The sequence below is a fragment of the Homarus americanus genome, unplaced genomic scaffold, assembly GCF_018991925.1.
Source record: "Homarus americanus isolate GMGI-L3 unplaced genomic scaffold, GMGI_Hamer_2.0 scaffold34921, whole genome shotgun sequence".
Taxonomy (NCBI): Eukaryota; Metazoa; Arthropoda; class Malacostraca; order Decapoda; family Nephropidae; genus Homarus; species Homarus americanus.
This window is the reverse complement of record NW_024741901.1, coordinates 21,280,993-21,296,808: the sequence shown is the minus strand read 5'-3', so window position 1 is coordinate 21,296,808 and position 15,816 is coordinate 21,280,993.

Below are 15,816 nucleotides of genomic sequence, written 5' to 3'. Positions count from 1 at the left end.
AGGCGGCCATTTAGGGAGAAAAATCGAGGGCAAGTGGCAATAGAGGTGCAAGAATGACGCCTTAATGCTGATAAAAGAGGAAAAACTTTACCCTGAGAATCGACTTGAAAGCAAGATAAGCTGATGAGAGATGAAGATGATTGGCTGATAAACTAAAGGTAAAACAAAATAAAGAAATATGAAACCAGTGAAAAGGGTACAAGATAAAACAAAAACAAATAAAATAAATTAATTGATAAACACCATTTACCACGACCCCCCAGGCGAGAACTCGGTCTGGTAACACTAATCTAAGACTGTTTTGTGTAACCTGGATTGACGTCAGAGCATTGTAGTACAGTATCTGGGGGAAGTTGTCAAGGGAGTGGGGAGGAGAACGTTTGTCACAACACACTATACCATACGACACACACACACACACACACTGATTTAAAATACCCGGAAAGAAATTCTGATCTGAAGTTAAAAAAAAAAAAAACTGAACTAACGAGAAATTGGTTGTACGTGTACGAGGAAATACTCTTACATCTTATAATAGATAACTGTACCAGATCACCGTCCACAAAAACCACACTACACTCACCCCCGGTCACCGCAAAGGAAAGTGTAGTGTGTGTGTGTGTGTTAGATGTAGGGCAGACTCTACTATCCGGTGGGAAGGGGGGCGTGGCACTCCAGCACCTGCGTGGAGAAAGTGAAGTTCCTCCCAGGGGGTCTTCAAGGACGAGTTGGTTGTGGTGTTACTCTGAGGAGGAGGAAGAAAAGTGTGGGTATTGTATTGATGTTGAGTTTACTGTTATTGTCACCTCTTCTTCCTCCCCACCCACTCCTCTTCTTCCTCCCCCTCCCACTCCTCCTCTTCCTCCCCCTCCCACTCCTCCCCTCCTCCCCCCCCGACCAGCGCCACACACGACACTGGTTGGTGGCGATGTGTGATATATATTACATGTGGTGAGGACAGACCGTCGGGTACTTCCTGCTTTATGTCTTTGTCGTGAACATTCGTATGTAAGAACAGGTAGTGTCGAGCCTTCGGGAACTTCCTGCTCACCTGTATTCTGGGGACAAGCAGGGACAAGTATCCAGGTACTTCCCCCTTTTAGTCACTTATCTAAGAAGCACTATGGAGGACAGTGATACCCGCCATAGACATCCTGCTTAAGCCACTGTTGTGAGAGTAGTGACAGAGAGATGGACACTGGCCCGGGTGACTCAATCTATACCTTCACCATCTTCCTGTCTGGGAGGGTGAAGGAGCCTTCGACCCACTCACAGCCGCTCCCTGCCCGGCGACGTCATCCTGTTGTTTCCGTCACCAGATGGTCAGAACCTCCACCAGGCAGCAGAGGAGGAAACACCGGCCTCCTTTCCCCCTCTCCCTCCTCCCCCTCCCCTTAACACGACCCGGATTTACAGAGGTTCATATACCTTACCCCCCCTCTCTCTTTAGAATATGGTAATGCACCCAACTGGTTATTTTCGTCAACTAACCAAAATCACCGACTATAAATGACATCAGTAATCCTCCTTAACTCCAGCCATGACTGTTACCCTTGTGTCCAACTTAACAACACGAGGAGGAATAGACTAATGAAGACTCTGGGAGACTGGTGTGTGGGTGATGAGGGAAGGGTGTCAGGTCACCACTTGTACGGCCACACACTGGTATGCCGCCACACAGCCGCCCCCAGGAAATTAACACTGTCACGACCTGTCCAGATTAAAACACACACACACACACACCGTGGATCGAGGAGGAAAAATATCGTGTCATCTTTGAGCTGTCAAGGTACAGGACATCACCAGCCTGTCGAGTCATAGATATGGACGACCTGAAGAATCTCTATCCACAGTTTATTTTACCTTAGGATTCAACACGGTAACCTAACCTAACCTAACGCTAACCTAACCTAACGCTAACCTAACCTAACGCTAACCTAACCTAACGCTAACCTAACCTAACGCTAACCTAACCTAACCTAACCTAACCTAACCTAACCTAACCTAACCTAACCTAACGCTAACCTAACGCTAACCTAACCTAACCTAACGCTAACCTAACGCTAACCTAACCTAACGCTAACCTAACCTAACCTAACCTAACTAACCTAACGCTAACCTAACCTAACGCTAACCTAACCTAACCTAAGCTCATCCCTCCCCTTCCAAATAGCGTTAGGTGGTTAATCTTTAGGTGAATTAAACGGGGGTGGAGATTCTTCAGGTGATCCGTTTTATTTTTCTATGTTTAAAACTACACAAATATACCCAGGTGTTGGAGCAGTAGTCACAGGGTGTGGATCATATAGGATACGTCTTAAGAGTGTTTGTGTGTGTGTGTGTGTGCGTGTGTGTGTGTGTGTGTGTGTGTGTGTGTGTGTCCAAGTTGGGTAATTTTACAAACCGAATAATTTAGTAAAATATTAATCTTATGTTTCTTCAGCTAATTAGGTATACAGTTAATGGCCGGGTTTACTTTTAAGCGTACAGGTAAACTGTATAATTAACTCCTACCGTATGTCTTAAAGTTTGGATGAAACTTAACCACAGATAAACATTTATAATAGTCTCTCTCTCTCTCTCTCTCTCTCTCTCTCTCTCTCTCTCTCTCTCTCTCTCTCTCTCTGGTTATCACAGTAGGAATTGATCAATATCTTGTTAGCCTTTATAAAAGTTTAAAGGTGAAGACGTATTTATGAGGCTATCCAGTTGCTTTCCCACGTGTTGCCGAGGCTTCTTACAGGTAACTGTTTAGCTCAACACCTCACACCTCATCTCGGAGTCAGTAACGTAGAGAGAGAGTGAATCAGTACGAAGGGTTGAGTGGCCTGACCGTCGCTTGGAAATGTCTCCGGTCTTCAGGTCCGGTAACGGGGAAATCTGGTCTTGATGGGGAGAAAATATCACCAGACCGACCAGTGGTGTCTGGAGGGGGAGGGGGGGTGTGTGTGTCGTGAGAGGTGTGTGTAATACTAATAATAATAAACAGTTTATTAATAGAGTTGATGCCGGTGGCTGAAAAGATACAAACTTACATTTGATTTAGACATAACATGCGTTGAATACATTTACAGGGCTGTACAGTACATAAATCAGGAGTTATTTATTATTTTAACAATAGATGGGATAGTGCTATTCTTTTATATCTATCAGTGCGGGCTCTTATGGGCTGAATTTTGTTGTAGTGGCGGACTGCGCAAGGTGGGTGGGGGGCTGTCGGTGGCAGGAGGTGGCGATGACGAGGATGGTGCAGTAGTCCACGGTGACTGTGTGTGTATCAATTCACCTTTTGTAATAATTGCTACGGAAAAAAATGCACACGTGATAATTACCAACTTTCATTATAATTATTTTTTTTCTCCTTCGTTATAATGTTACTGAACAATTCAATAAAAATCGATAATTTCCACCTAACTTTTTTTTGTTTCGTTAGATATTTCGTAATATAAATACAAGAGACATTCGTTAACCGTTACATTATAATAACAGCCTTTCGTTAAACTCCTGTTCGTTTATTTTTCCGTTAAGTAGCTCCTTGTGATTGATTCCTTGTGATTGATTTATTTGCTTTTAAAACTATATAACTTAATATGGATTGACGGTACATATACAGGTATTCAAATTAGTTACCGGGGTATAGAGGTATTGGCCAGGTGAGATGTAGAGGTAATGGCCGGGTATAGAGGTATTGGTCGGGTGAGATATACAGGTAATGGCCAGGTGAGATATACAGGTAATGGCCGGGTGAAGTATACAGGTATGTTGGTATGGTGTGTGATCAGTAGTATGAGGTATACAGGTGTGTGTGAGATATACAGGTAATGGGGTGGTATAGGTATGGCCAGGTGAGATATACAGGTAATGGCCAGGTGAGATATACAGGTAATGAGTGAGATATACAGTAATAGGTGAATACTCTAGGTAATGGCCAGGTGAGAAATATCAGGTATGTGTGTAAGTATACAGGTATGGCCATGTGAGATATACAGGTATGGGGTGAAATATACGGTATGGCTATGTAAGTTATACAGGTAATGGTCAGGTGAGATATGGTGTGTGGGTGATATAGAGTATGGCCATGTGAGATTATACAGGTAATGGCCAGGTGAGATATACAGGTAATGGCCGGGTGAAGTATACAGGTATGGCCATGTGAGGTATACAGGTAATGGCCAGGTGAGATATACAGGTAATGGCCGGGTGAAGTATACAGGTTGGCCATGGGAGTACAGGTAATGGTCAGTGAGATATCAGGTAATGGCCGGGTATGCAGGTATGGCCGAGGTATAGGTAATGGGAGTGGATATACAGGTATGGCGGGTGAATAGATGTGAGGTATACAGGTATGGCCATGTGAGGTATACAGGTAATGGTCAGGTGAGATATACAGGTAATGGCCGGGTGAGTATGGTGGGGTTCAGTATGGTAGAGAGTATACAGGTATGGCCATGTGAGTGATGATGTAGTAGGTATGGCTGGAGTCTGTCAGGTATGGCGGGTGTGCAGTAAGTAATTTAACTCCTGTTGTAACTGACTGACTGGCTAACTAACTGACTGACTGACTGACTGACTGAGAATCGAGGCCATGTGGACAGGATATGTTCTGTTATTGCTGTACAGTTGAGATGTTATACGTAATGATAGTGTCTCATGGGTAATGTGTGATGTGTGTGTAGTGACTTGCTAGTATGAGTGTGTGTGAGTGAAAGTGTGTGTGTGTGTGTGTGTGTGTGTGAAAGTGAGTGTGTGGTTGGGGGTGTGGTGTGTGAGAAAGTGAGAGTGTGTGTGAGGTGTGTGTTTGTATGAGAGAGGTGAGTGTGTGGTTGAGGGTGCGCTGGTGTGAGTGAGTGTGTTTATATGTGAGGTAAACTGGTGGTAGTGATGGTGATAATGATAGTGATAATGATAGTGATGGTGATAGTAGTGATGGTAGTGGTTGTGATGGTGATAGTGGTGGTAGTAGTTGTGATGGTAATAGTGGTGGTAGTGGTTGTGATGATGGTGATGGTGATAGTAGTGATGGTAGTGGTTGTGATGATGGTGATGGTGACAGTGATAGTGGTGGTAGGTAAAAGACACAAAACAATGGTCACTTCGTCCTTCACATTCCCTGCTCCACAGTTTTCTCAGTAACCCATGAAAAAAAAGGTAACTGGATTGTGACTTTTATTACAGAAGATATTTTTTGTTCATATGTGCGGGAGGTGGGGGGGGGGGGGTTGTGAGGAGGAGAGAGTAGGAAGTGTGGGGAGGGGTAGGAGGTGTGTGTGTGTGTGTGGGGGGGGGGGGTAGGAGGTGTGTGTGGGAGGGTAGGAGATGTGTACTGGGCTAATATGTCACACTGAAAGACACGAGTTATATTCGGCCAAATTTACATCTGTTATTAGAGCGTGGCGGTCGAGTGGCTACAGCGCTCGCCTCCTGTTGCAGAGGTTGGTGGTTCGATCGTCTGGCGCTACCATTTATAACCGGTAACTAAGTTTACAAGTTGGGGATGTGAAGGCGGGTCGAGTACAGTACCGGCCATGCTGCCTCCTTGTGTACCGAAGGCTTAGCAGTACCGGCCATGCTGCCTCCTTGTGTACCGAAGGCTTAAGTACCGGCCATGCTGCCTCCTTGTTACGAAAGCAGTACCGGCTGCTGCCTCCTTGTGTACCGGGACTTAGTACCGCCGCTGCCTCCTTGTGTACCGAAGCAGTATACATTCATACCTTTAATAATTGACTACTGGTTTTAAGATATTATCCGGAAATCCAACAATATTACAACATTCACAAAACACAACAAAAACCAGGTGAGCGGACGGGGATTGTGTGTTTAATAGACCTTTGTTATAGGTGGCCACACAAGGTTTAACTAGGTGAGGTTGTGTAATGGCTGGATGGACGGGGACTTGTAAATTGTCTTGTAAATTAAAACTAATATTTTGTTAACAGTAGTTGAATTTTATATATAGATTCAGTAATATGGAAGATGTTATTGATATTATATTAAGATACTGAAGCAGTTTATTGAGGAATTATAGATGCAATGCGAACAAAAACACTTAATTGTGATTTGACTTATTGTATCTCAGGCGGGATGATGATGATGATGGTGTTATTTTAGTTCTTGTGGGTAAACTTTCTTCTTTTTATTAGCTTCTTGGCGTCAGGAGGTCATCTTAGATCTCGACTCACAAAGATTAGTGAACTTTTCTCCTCTTTAACTGGTGGTGAGGGAACACAGTTATGGTCGAGTCTCTGTGTAGTTAAGACGACATATTGGCTGGTGTGTCGTGTAACTCAGCCAGGTAGATGGTGTCCAGGTGGTGTCGTATGTGGGTCAGGAGGTGGAGTAAATAGCTTCTGTAGGGGGATTGGTAGCTGGAGTGGGGAGTGGTGGGTGGATGGAGTGGTGGGTGAAGTGGTCCACATCAGCTACAGGAAGTGAAGTAGTTGTGTTGGTAATACATCACGGTTGACGCCCCATTAATGAATGTTGTCCCTTGACGGTGAAGACGAGCTTAAAACTGCAAATATTGACTCGTAAACAAACGTAATTTTAGACCTGCTTTAATTAAGAGAAACATTCACTCAATTTTACCACTTGTGTTTAAGAGTGAAGCGTGTAGTCGAATGAGGCGTGTAGTCGAGTGAGGCGTGCAGTCGTGCCGCCCATAAAAGAGGACCACTATTGGCACAAGTCAGGCGAATGATCGCCAGGCGCATTTTCAGTGAGTGTTTCATTCCGGATTGGAAGGGAGGGAGTGTCAGGAGTCATTGAACTTTTGTACTGGAATCACGATTTTTCCTTAAGTATTGAGTGTGGGCAGGGGAGGCGTGGCGTGAGTGTGGGCAGGGGAGGCGTGGCGTGAGTGTGGGCAGGGGCGTGGCGTGGTGTGGGCAGGGGAGGCGTGGCGTGGTGTGGGCAGGCGTGGCGTGAGTGGGCAGGGGGGGGGGGGGGGGGTGGGTGGTGTGGGCAGGGAGGTGTGTGGTGTGGGGAGGCGTGGCGTGAGTGTGGGCAGGGAGGCGTGGCGTGAGGTGTGGGCAGGGGAGGCGTGGGTGGGTGGGCAGGGGAGGCGGGGGGGATGTGGATGGGAGGAGGGGATGCGGATGAAAGGGGAGAGGGATGTGGATAAGACCAGAGAGAAGAAGAATGGGGGGTGATGGTATCAGGTCACAGCTCTCCTTTCCGCTTAATACTTGACGTTACTCAGAGCTGTCACCTGTTGTTCTGCCTTAGAACTATCCTTTGTGTGTGTGATGGGACAAAGTTGGCTAATTATGTTTGTTTGAGTGTGTGTTATTGGCTGTTACATCTCATCTCCAACTCCCAGAATCAACACAAACAGTCGCTAGCTACACCCAGTCACCACCCTGTCACGACCACCACTCAACACCTACAGTCACAAGCACCCAACAAGTATGTACACCACGACTCATAATACCCCCCACACACACATACTGACCATGTTTGTGTGGTGTGCGTGTTGGGGGTCGTTTGCCTGCAGTGCGACATGGAGGTGCCTCTTGCTTGGTGAGACGCTCATAATGGAATGGTGATGAGTGGGGGTGGCGTGTGTCTGTCCTCTACGGTAATGGACAAGGCGGGGAGCAGTGTGTGTGTGTGTGTGTGGTGTGTGTGTTGCTCCCTTATTGTGTGTTGTAATGGCTGGCCTGTAGCTGTTGTGAGTGACTGGGTGGAGCTGTTTGGTTTTTATTGTCTGGTTCCTAATGTATGTATGTATGTATGTATGTATGTTGATGTATTTTTTTGTTTACTGTATGTATGTCCGTGTCTTTTACAGTTTTCTTAGCCAAAAAAAATATAATTACACCATATTTATTTTTTTCTCTTAAAGTTTGTGTTGTAGTCTCGAGTTAAGACCACTTATCCCCAACCAAAGTGCCTCTCTCTCTCTCTCTCTCTCTTTTTTTCTCTCTCTCTCTCTCTTCTCTATCTAAAAGTAAAAAAAAATGTATTATGTATTTTTCTGTGCAGGTTAGGTTAAGTTTGGGTTTAGTGAGGTTAGGTTAGGTTAGGGTTAGGTTAGGTTAGGTTAGATTAAATTAAGTTAAGTTTGGGTTTAGTGATGTTAGGTTAAGTTGGGTGAACTATAGTGAACAATTTTCCTGAAGGGTGACTCAGATCAACTCAGGAAAAATAATGTAACAAGGAACTTATAGCCGAGATCTTGTGTGTGTGTGTGTGTGTTGTGTGTGTGTGTGTGTGTGTGTGTGTGTGACCAGAGCGGCAAACATATAACCATTATACTTCTTACCGTGATGTATTTTTTTTGTAAGAATGATGATGGATGACCCGCCGTGAACACATTGTAACTCAGCCTCTGTTCACGTTACATTATACCGGCATGATATAAAACTATCATTAGACCTACGTGTATACAGTAGTTCTTCACACTATATCGTGAACCAGTAATATAGTGGTCCTTTTTATAACTTATTTATGGGTTGTATAATAGATCTCTCTCTTCTCTTTTCTCTCTCATATAGCATTATACTAGTCACAGGAGATATATTATTTGTAAATATTTCTCCCTCTGTCATTATAGCATTGGGTATAGTGGTTACGTGCTCTGAAATTCTATTATAATTATAGAGGTGAGAATTATAGAATATACGTATAGCTGGGAGTATTACATCAGACTTATACAAACACTGCCGTAACAATATACAGCAACTATCTCTATTACCGGTAGGGAGGTTGACCACACGAGTCTCAGGAATCAAGACAACTGGTTGGTGTATATATTGTGGTCGGTGTTCTTATTGGTCGATACGGGATGTTATCTTCATCTTTGTTGGGTTCTGATAGGCTGTTACTACTGCTGCTGCCGACCTTCCGTATACCTGCAGCTGTTTGATGTTCCCGCATCCATGAAACGGGAAGGTAGACTCGTTTCGTTTCTCTGTTGGGTAAATGTGGTGCTGGTGAGATACGCCTTTGAGTAAGTGGCCTAAGGAGATGTGGATAGAGGGAGAACAATAATAATCAACACACAAATTCACTAGTGGTTGCTGGGATTCGAACCTTGGCCACTAAGGTTAGCAGTCGGAGAGCAATCAACTGGATCACGGTGTCTCTCCTTGTGTGTTAAGACAGAGGGGGAGGAGGAGTGGTGTGTGTGTGTGTGTGTGTGTTGATGGCGATACTCTGAAGTAGTTTACGTGGGCCGTAGTGGTGGGGGTCATGGTAGTACTGTAATGCTGGTGTGTGTATGCGTAACAACACACACACTATATCATCTTAAAAACAATTGAATAAAATAGCAGTATATATATAAAACAAATAAATAAAATTGTCTCACCTGATACACGGAAGTGGAAAATAAAGAATTGTAACGCGCGATATTTCTCTTATTTCCCCGGGGAGTTAGAAGCAAAATAGAACGTAAAATAGAAATACACTCACGCTAGAATGAGAACAATTTATCACCAACACACACAAAAGGGAAAAATTGTCTCATATTTGTCTTTTCATTTGTCAACGATATGCAACAATTTTTCTGCAACTCTAGCAACAAATATACCAATCACCCGAAGAAGAGATTTGTGGAATATATTACACGACCTGTTTACAATATATGAGTTGGCCTGTTGTGTCGGCCTTGTGTTGTGATATATTGAGGGTAATATTATTCACTGTTCCCGGCCCGTTCACCCCACGGCCTCAACACTACCCTGTGCCGTTCACCCCGGCCTCTACACTGCACCCCTGGCCCGTTCACCCCGGCCTCTACACTGCACCCCTGGCCCGTTCACCCCACGGCCTCAACACTGCACCCCTGGCCCGTTCACCCGGCCTCTACACCCTGCGTTCACACGGCCTCCTGCACCCTGGCCCGTTCACCCCACAGCCTCTCCTGCACCCCTGGCCCGTTCACCCCAGCCTCTACACTGCACCCCTGGCCCGTTCACCCCACGGCCTCAACACTGCACCGCCCTCTCCTATCCTCTTGTATGATTCATGTTAGCTGCACTCGAGTCTCTGTGTATTCTCGACGACATCCTGACCGCCATTTCATCCCCACAGTTCACCATAATACAACTTGTACCCGGACACTCAAATGATCACCGAGTCTTCAGTGCAGTTATGAAGTCAAATTTGGTCGCCTTACTCATTTAGTTGAAGTTGCTCGTTAGGGGATTTTTTTTTGGGTTTACAACTTAAGAGTCCTTTTCAGATTCCGGAGGCTAGAGTTGAGGTATTTTATAGAAATTGAATCACCTGAAGAAAAACCACCCTAGCTTATTTCACCTATAGATTGACCTTCCTAATACTTTGTGTGGGGGGAACGAGGTTAGTGTGGTTAGGTTAAGTTAGGTTAATATTAGGGTGGTTAATCTTTAGGTGAAATAATCTGGGGTGGAGATTCTTCAGGTGATCCTATAAGTGAGATCCGGTAATAAGAAAAATCAAATAGTCTGCCGTCATTAATTCCACCATCTGTCAAATTTATTGTGAATATAAATCCGAATTGAGTGACGGAGGTAAATTGGAATCCATTGGCAGACTATCCAGAGCTCCAATTGGCAGGTAAACAAATAAACAAACAAATGAAATATGGACGTAAACAGGCAGAATAATATAGAAATCGTATTATATATATATTGGTAAAACACACACACACACACACACACACACTCTCTCTCTCTCTCTCTCTCTCTCTCTCTCTCTCTCTCTCTCTCTCTCTCTCTCTCTCTCTCTCTCTCTCGGTTTAAGGAGGTTTAATGGCGTCAGTATTAACCCTGCGACTCTAATGTAAAGGAATACGTATCTCTTATATTTACAAAGTTATAAAGGGTAAAAAAAAAAGTGAATATATTAGCTCTAGTTAATGTGTATCTTGGAGGAACTTTGTACTGAGTGGGTGTAGAGGTTGATGGACTATTGGACTCCTGCTCTTGGACTCTCACTCTTGGATATCATGGACTCTCGCACTCATGGACTCTCGCTCTTGGACTCTCGCACTCATGGGCTGTCGCACTTTTGGACTCTCGCATTCTTGGACTCTCGCATTCTTGGACTCGCACTATTGGACTCTCGCACTCTTGGACTCTCACACTCTTACATTCGCAATCTCGGACTTTCGCGGCTCAAGAACCATTTTTAATTTCCGGTTCTTCTTCTTTGTAACTTTCATCTTCTTTCTTTCTTCTTCTTGTTTCTCATTTCCTCCTCTTCTTCTACTACTGCTTCTTGTTGATCTCCCTCTTTATCCTGCTTCAGTTATTGATTATATTTCGTTTCCTCCTCTTCCGCCTTTTCTTCGTCATCTTCTTCCTCTTCAGTCCCCACACTAGGAGGCATCAGTAAATCGGAGGGGGAAAGACGGGGCAGGTATAGGGTGTGACAGGTCGGGTCAGGGTGTGGAAGGACGGGTGGCAGGGTGAGGCAAGTTGGTGCACGACGGGGCAGAGTGACGCAGGACGAAGAAAGACGGGGCGGGGGTTGATGCAGGACGGGGCAGGCAGGGTGTGACGGGACGGGGGCAGACAGACAGACAGGCAGAACGGGAACCCCCTAGTATCAATCAGGGAGGTGTCACGTCCACAGTCAAGCCAGGCGGAGGAGGGTAATGACTCGCTTAACATTCACAACTTGACTCTCAACATTTCCAACTGACACACGTCGCTGAAAAACTCAATCTGTCATTTGCAAACCTCCGCTATTTTTCCTGTGATGTATTTCCTTACTTATTTATGTCTGAGGAGGTGAGGAGGGTGGTTTTAAATAGCACCCTAACCCCCTCCCCCTTCCTCCCTCTCCCCTTCTTCTTTCCTCCCCCTCTCCTTCCTTGCCTCCAATGATGTACTCTTCTGACCTGACTGATGTATGTTATTCGTAAAGCAGCATGGAGATGTATTAGTTAGTTGTGGGTCATTTATGTGTATAGACGATTCATGTCACTCACTCACTCACTCACTCACTCACTCACTCACTCCTCCACATCATTTTCAGACACTTAACATTTATCAATTAGACCTTAATTAACGTAGGTGTTGACATGCATTAAGTGAGCGACCATCTTACCTTGACCTTCCATCCACGTTTTTAAGTTCACAGAGAGAGAGAGAGAGAGAGAGAGAGAGAGAAGAAGAAGAACTAAACTAACACGGTCTTTCTCGCTGGTCTGGAGGTGGTCGAGGATGACAGTCACTTTGCTCTTGTTTGATGGTCGGTCAGTCCACCAAGTTAATCCTATGGCCGATTTTACCTTTGATATAGTCATGATAATCCTAGGGCCGATTTACTTCAGATTTTGTGGAAACACGACTGAGTAGAGCATAGTGTGAGGCGTTTGAACTGAGCTTAAGTGAGTCGTGGGGGGGTTACTAGTGCGAGGAAAGGCAGATAGGGGTGGATGACCTACGTGGGGGTGAGGGGAGGTGTGGAAGAGGTTGTAGGTTTCTTTGAGGGTCCACACACACACACACACACACCACTCACACAGCTCCCTGAGGTGACATACACGATACATCGATTTGGAAACTTCTCTTTTAGAAGTTGGGATTCAGGCAGTAACCATAATGCAAAACAACAAACTTTTGTGGCGTTAACCTTGTGGCTTTAACCTTACCACCGTGGCGTTAACCTTACCACCGTGTCTACCGTAGGCATTCACACCATGGTCTACCGTGGCGTGGCATCACCACCATAGTATTAACCTTACCCCGTGGCATTAACCTTACCCCGTGGCATTAACCTTACCCCCGTGGCATTAACCTTACCTTATTACCACCGTGGCATTAACCTTACCCCCGTGGCATTAACCTTACCCCCGTGGCATTAACCTTACCCCCATGGCGTTAACCTTACCTCGTGTGTCTGGTGGGTGGATCGTGTCATCGTCTTTCCATAGGCTCAGGACCTCACGCAGCTGGTTATAGCAGAGGGGTGGGTGGGGTGGTGGGGGGAGGAGGAGGAAGGATTACTGGAACTGTGATAGGAAGAAAGATGATGATGATGATGGTGTTTGTGGTGGTGTCAGGTGTTGTCGGTAATGTTGATGGATGTGAGGGCAGAGCAAACGGGAAGCGGGAGGGATATATGATAACTTGTATAGCTTTGGGTTATTGTGAGAGAGAGAGAGAGAGAGAGAGATCATACCTACACGGAGTAACAGACTGGCAGTAATGTTGTCTCCTATTTGGTGAACCGAATTTGAAAGTTTTTTTTATTTGTCACGAACCTCGAGGATGTGTGTTACGGCTCCTCGCCCTCAAAGATTTCTCAAGATGCTGCTGCTGCTGTTTTAAGAGGCTTCGGTTAGCCCCAAGATCTTAGTTGTTATGCAAATGAGGCAGAACTAACCGCAGATTTAAGGTCCAGAGACTTTCGACATCCGCAAAATATTATTCTTTCCTTATTGGATGAAAATACCAGTTTCATTGAGTCATTTTATTCCCATATAGTGGAACAAAATGGCGTCATAATGTCACTAAGACTATATTATGATTAGATACCTTGTTAAGCTTGTCTCATTGGTCAAATTAGTGGGAAAAAAAATCTCAACATACTAAAATTTGTGAATCCTCAGCGGTCTGTTATGTGGTTGGTGTAGCATCTGTCCTCTGTCAGTCATTAGAAGCTCCTGAGAGAGTAGTGGACGAGGGGGGGTTCTGTGAGTCAGCAGCAGGCGGTGATTCACAGTACAGACGAGGACCTTTACCGCTCGTGTTCACCTGCTGCTGGAAGTGTGTGGTCCTTCTCCATCTGTCTTGTGTTATTTTATGATGACTCCCAAGATGTATGATGATATGATGATGATGCTGAGGCAGTTGGTGGCTGTGTTAGAGGGGGATATGCTAAGTTTTGTTGAATTGATAATAATAATAATAATAATAATGATAATATAGAACCAGAGATTTCCAATGATAATTAATTAATGAAAACATATGTATCAAGCTCTTTACCGTTTACCTGTACAGTATATTAATTAACCTGAATATCAGAGTTCAACAACCAGATGATCTCCCTCCATCACTAACTTAATTATGACTAACTCTCTCTCTCTCTCTCTCCATATTAATGAAAATATATACATACACATACACATATATACATAGTTACATATACACAACAAATATTAACCAAATTTTCAAACATATATCACATTTTTGTTATTATTATTATTATTATTATTATTATTATTATTATTATTATTATTATTTTATTTTTTTATTTTTTTATTGACTTTGATTTGGACGTGGTGTTATGGGTGTAATGGTGATAATGGTGATGGTAGTAGTGATGGTGATGTAGTGGTGACTGATGGTAGTAGTGAACAACTAAGATGAGTGGTGATGGTGACCTTGGTGACTCACTGACCACATACACACATTCACTGACCACACTCTCCCACTCACTCACCCACACTCTCACCCACACACTCACTTACTCATTCACTCTCTATGAATTTTTTTAAAGATATAACTCACTTTATATATTTCTCCTAACTGTGAATTATAGATCAGAGACAGGAATCAATAATCTCCAAACTATCTATAACTATAACCAAAATTATAAAGTTTAGTGTAAATTTTTTTTTTCGGATTTTAGGAGCAAGATTCGGTCGAGTCATAACGTATTTTTGACGCCATTTTTAGCTGAAGGAGACGAGCGTTTTGGAAGTTTCTCACGGTATTAGTTACAGTGGGGGGTGGGGTAGGGGTGGGTGGGTGAGGGGGGGTTGGGGGTGGGGGGTGGGGTAGGGAGGAAGAACTTTAACGTAAGACTTTTTCAGAATGCTTTCACCTGTCTTCTGAGATGTGGGTAACCAAAGTTATTTGTGTCGTTTCTCTCCCTTTCTTCCTCTTTCTTTCCCTCCTCCGTTCCTTTCTCCCTCATGGTGTGGGTACAGTGAGGAGGGAAGGAGGATGGAAGAGGGAGTGGTGTGGAATAGTCAGACCTTAGTGACGTCATATTCCATGGGACATTCACACATACATACATGAACACTTTCTCCATCCTTCCTCCTCCTCTCCCCCCTCCCCTCCTCAAGCGCCAACAACCCCCCTCCCTCTACAACTCTCAGCTGACCTCCGTTAAGGTTGTTACATAATGGTGTGAAATGTGATTGAAAGTAAAAGTTTGTTCTCGTTCACATATTTGTTTTGTTTTTTTTGTTTGCCGTGATTGAGTGGGTTTTGTGAAGCTCAGGAGGATGTACTGATGTTAAAACAAACCCCAGTGGGAAAAAGAGAGGGAGGGTGGGGGTGAGAGGGACGGTGAGGGAGGGTGGAGGTGAGGGAAGGTGGGGGTAGAGGAAGGTGGAGGGTGAGGGACTGAGGATTTTATTTGTTATTATTTTTTTATTTACTTTTTTTAGCTTCTGAGAAAATGTATTACGAGTATATGTATATAAAACAAATTCCACTGAAAGAAACTCGACTATTTTTTTAATGGATTTTTTTTACTTGTTTTTTCGTGGTTTAGGAGTTATTGAAGCATTTTTTGTGGTTACCTTTCTTCTTATGTTATGTTACGAGTTTGTGTACGAGAATAAGCTTTTATTTTATTATTATTATTTATTAAGTTTATAAATGTACTGGTTATAAAAGAATATTAGTTTTGAGTTTTATAGAAGAAAGTTAAAAAAAATGACCTTGTTTGATAGTTTATATTATTATTATTATTGTCATCATCATTATTATTAGTGTAGAAATTAAAGGATATTTCAAGAATTACTATCAACAATAAACTCTTCAATAATATAATAAACGGTACAACAAAAGAGCATCGCGTTACAAAAGAGTGTCGACTACCATAGTGGGATTTTTGTCTCGAGGCCACAGAATGCGAAAACAAGTT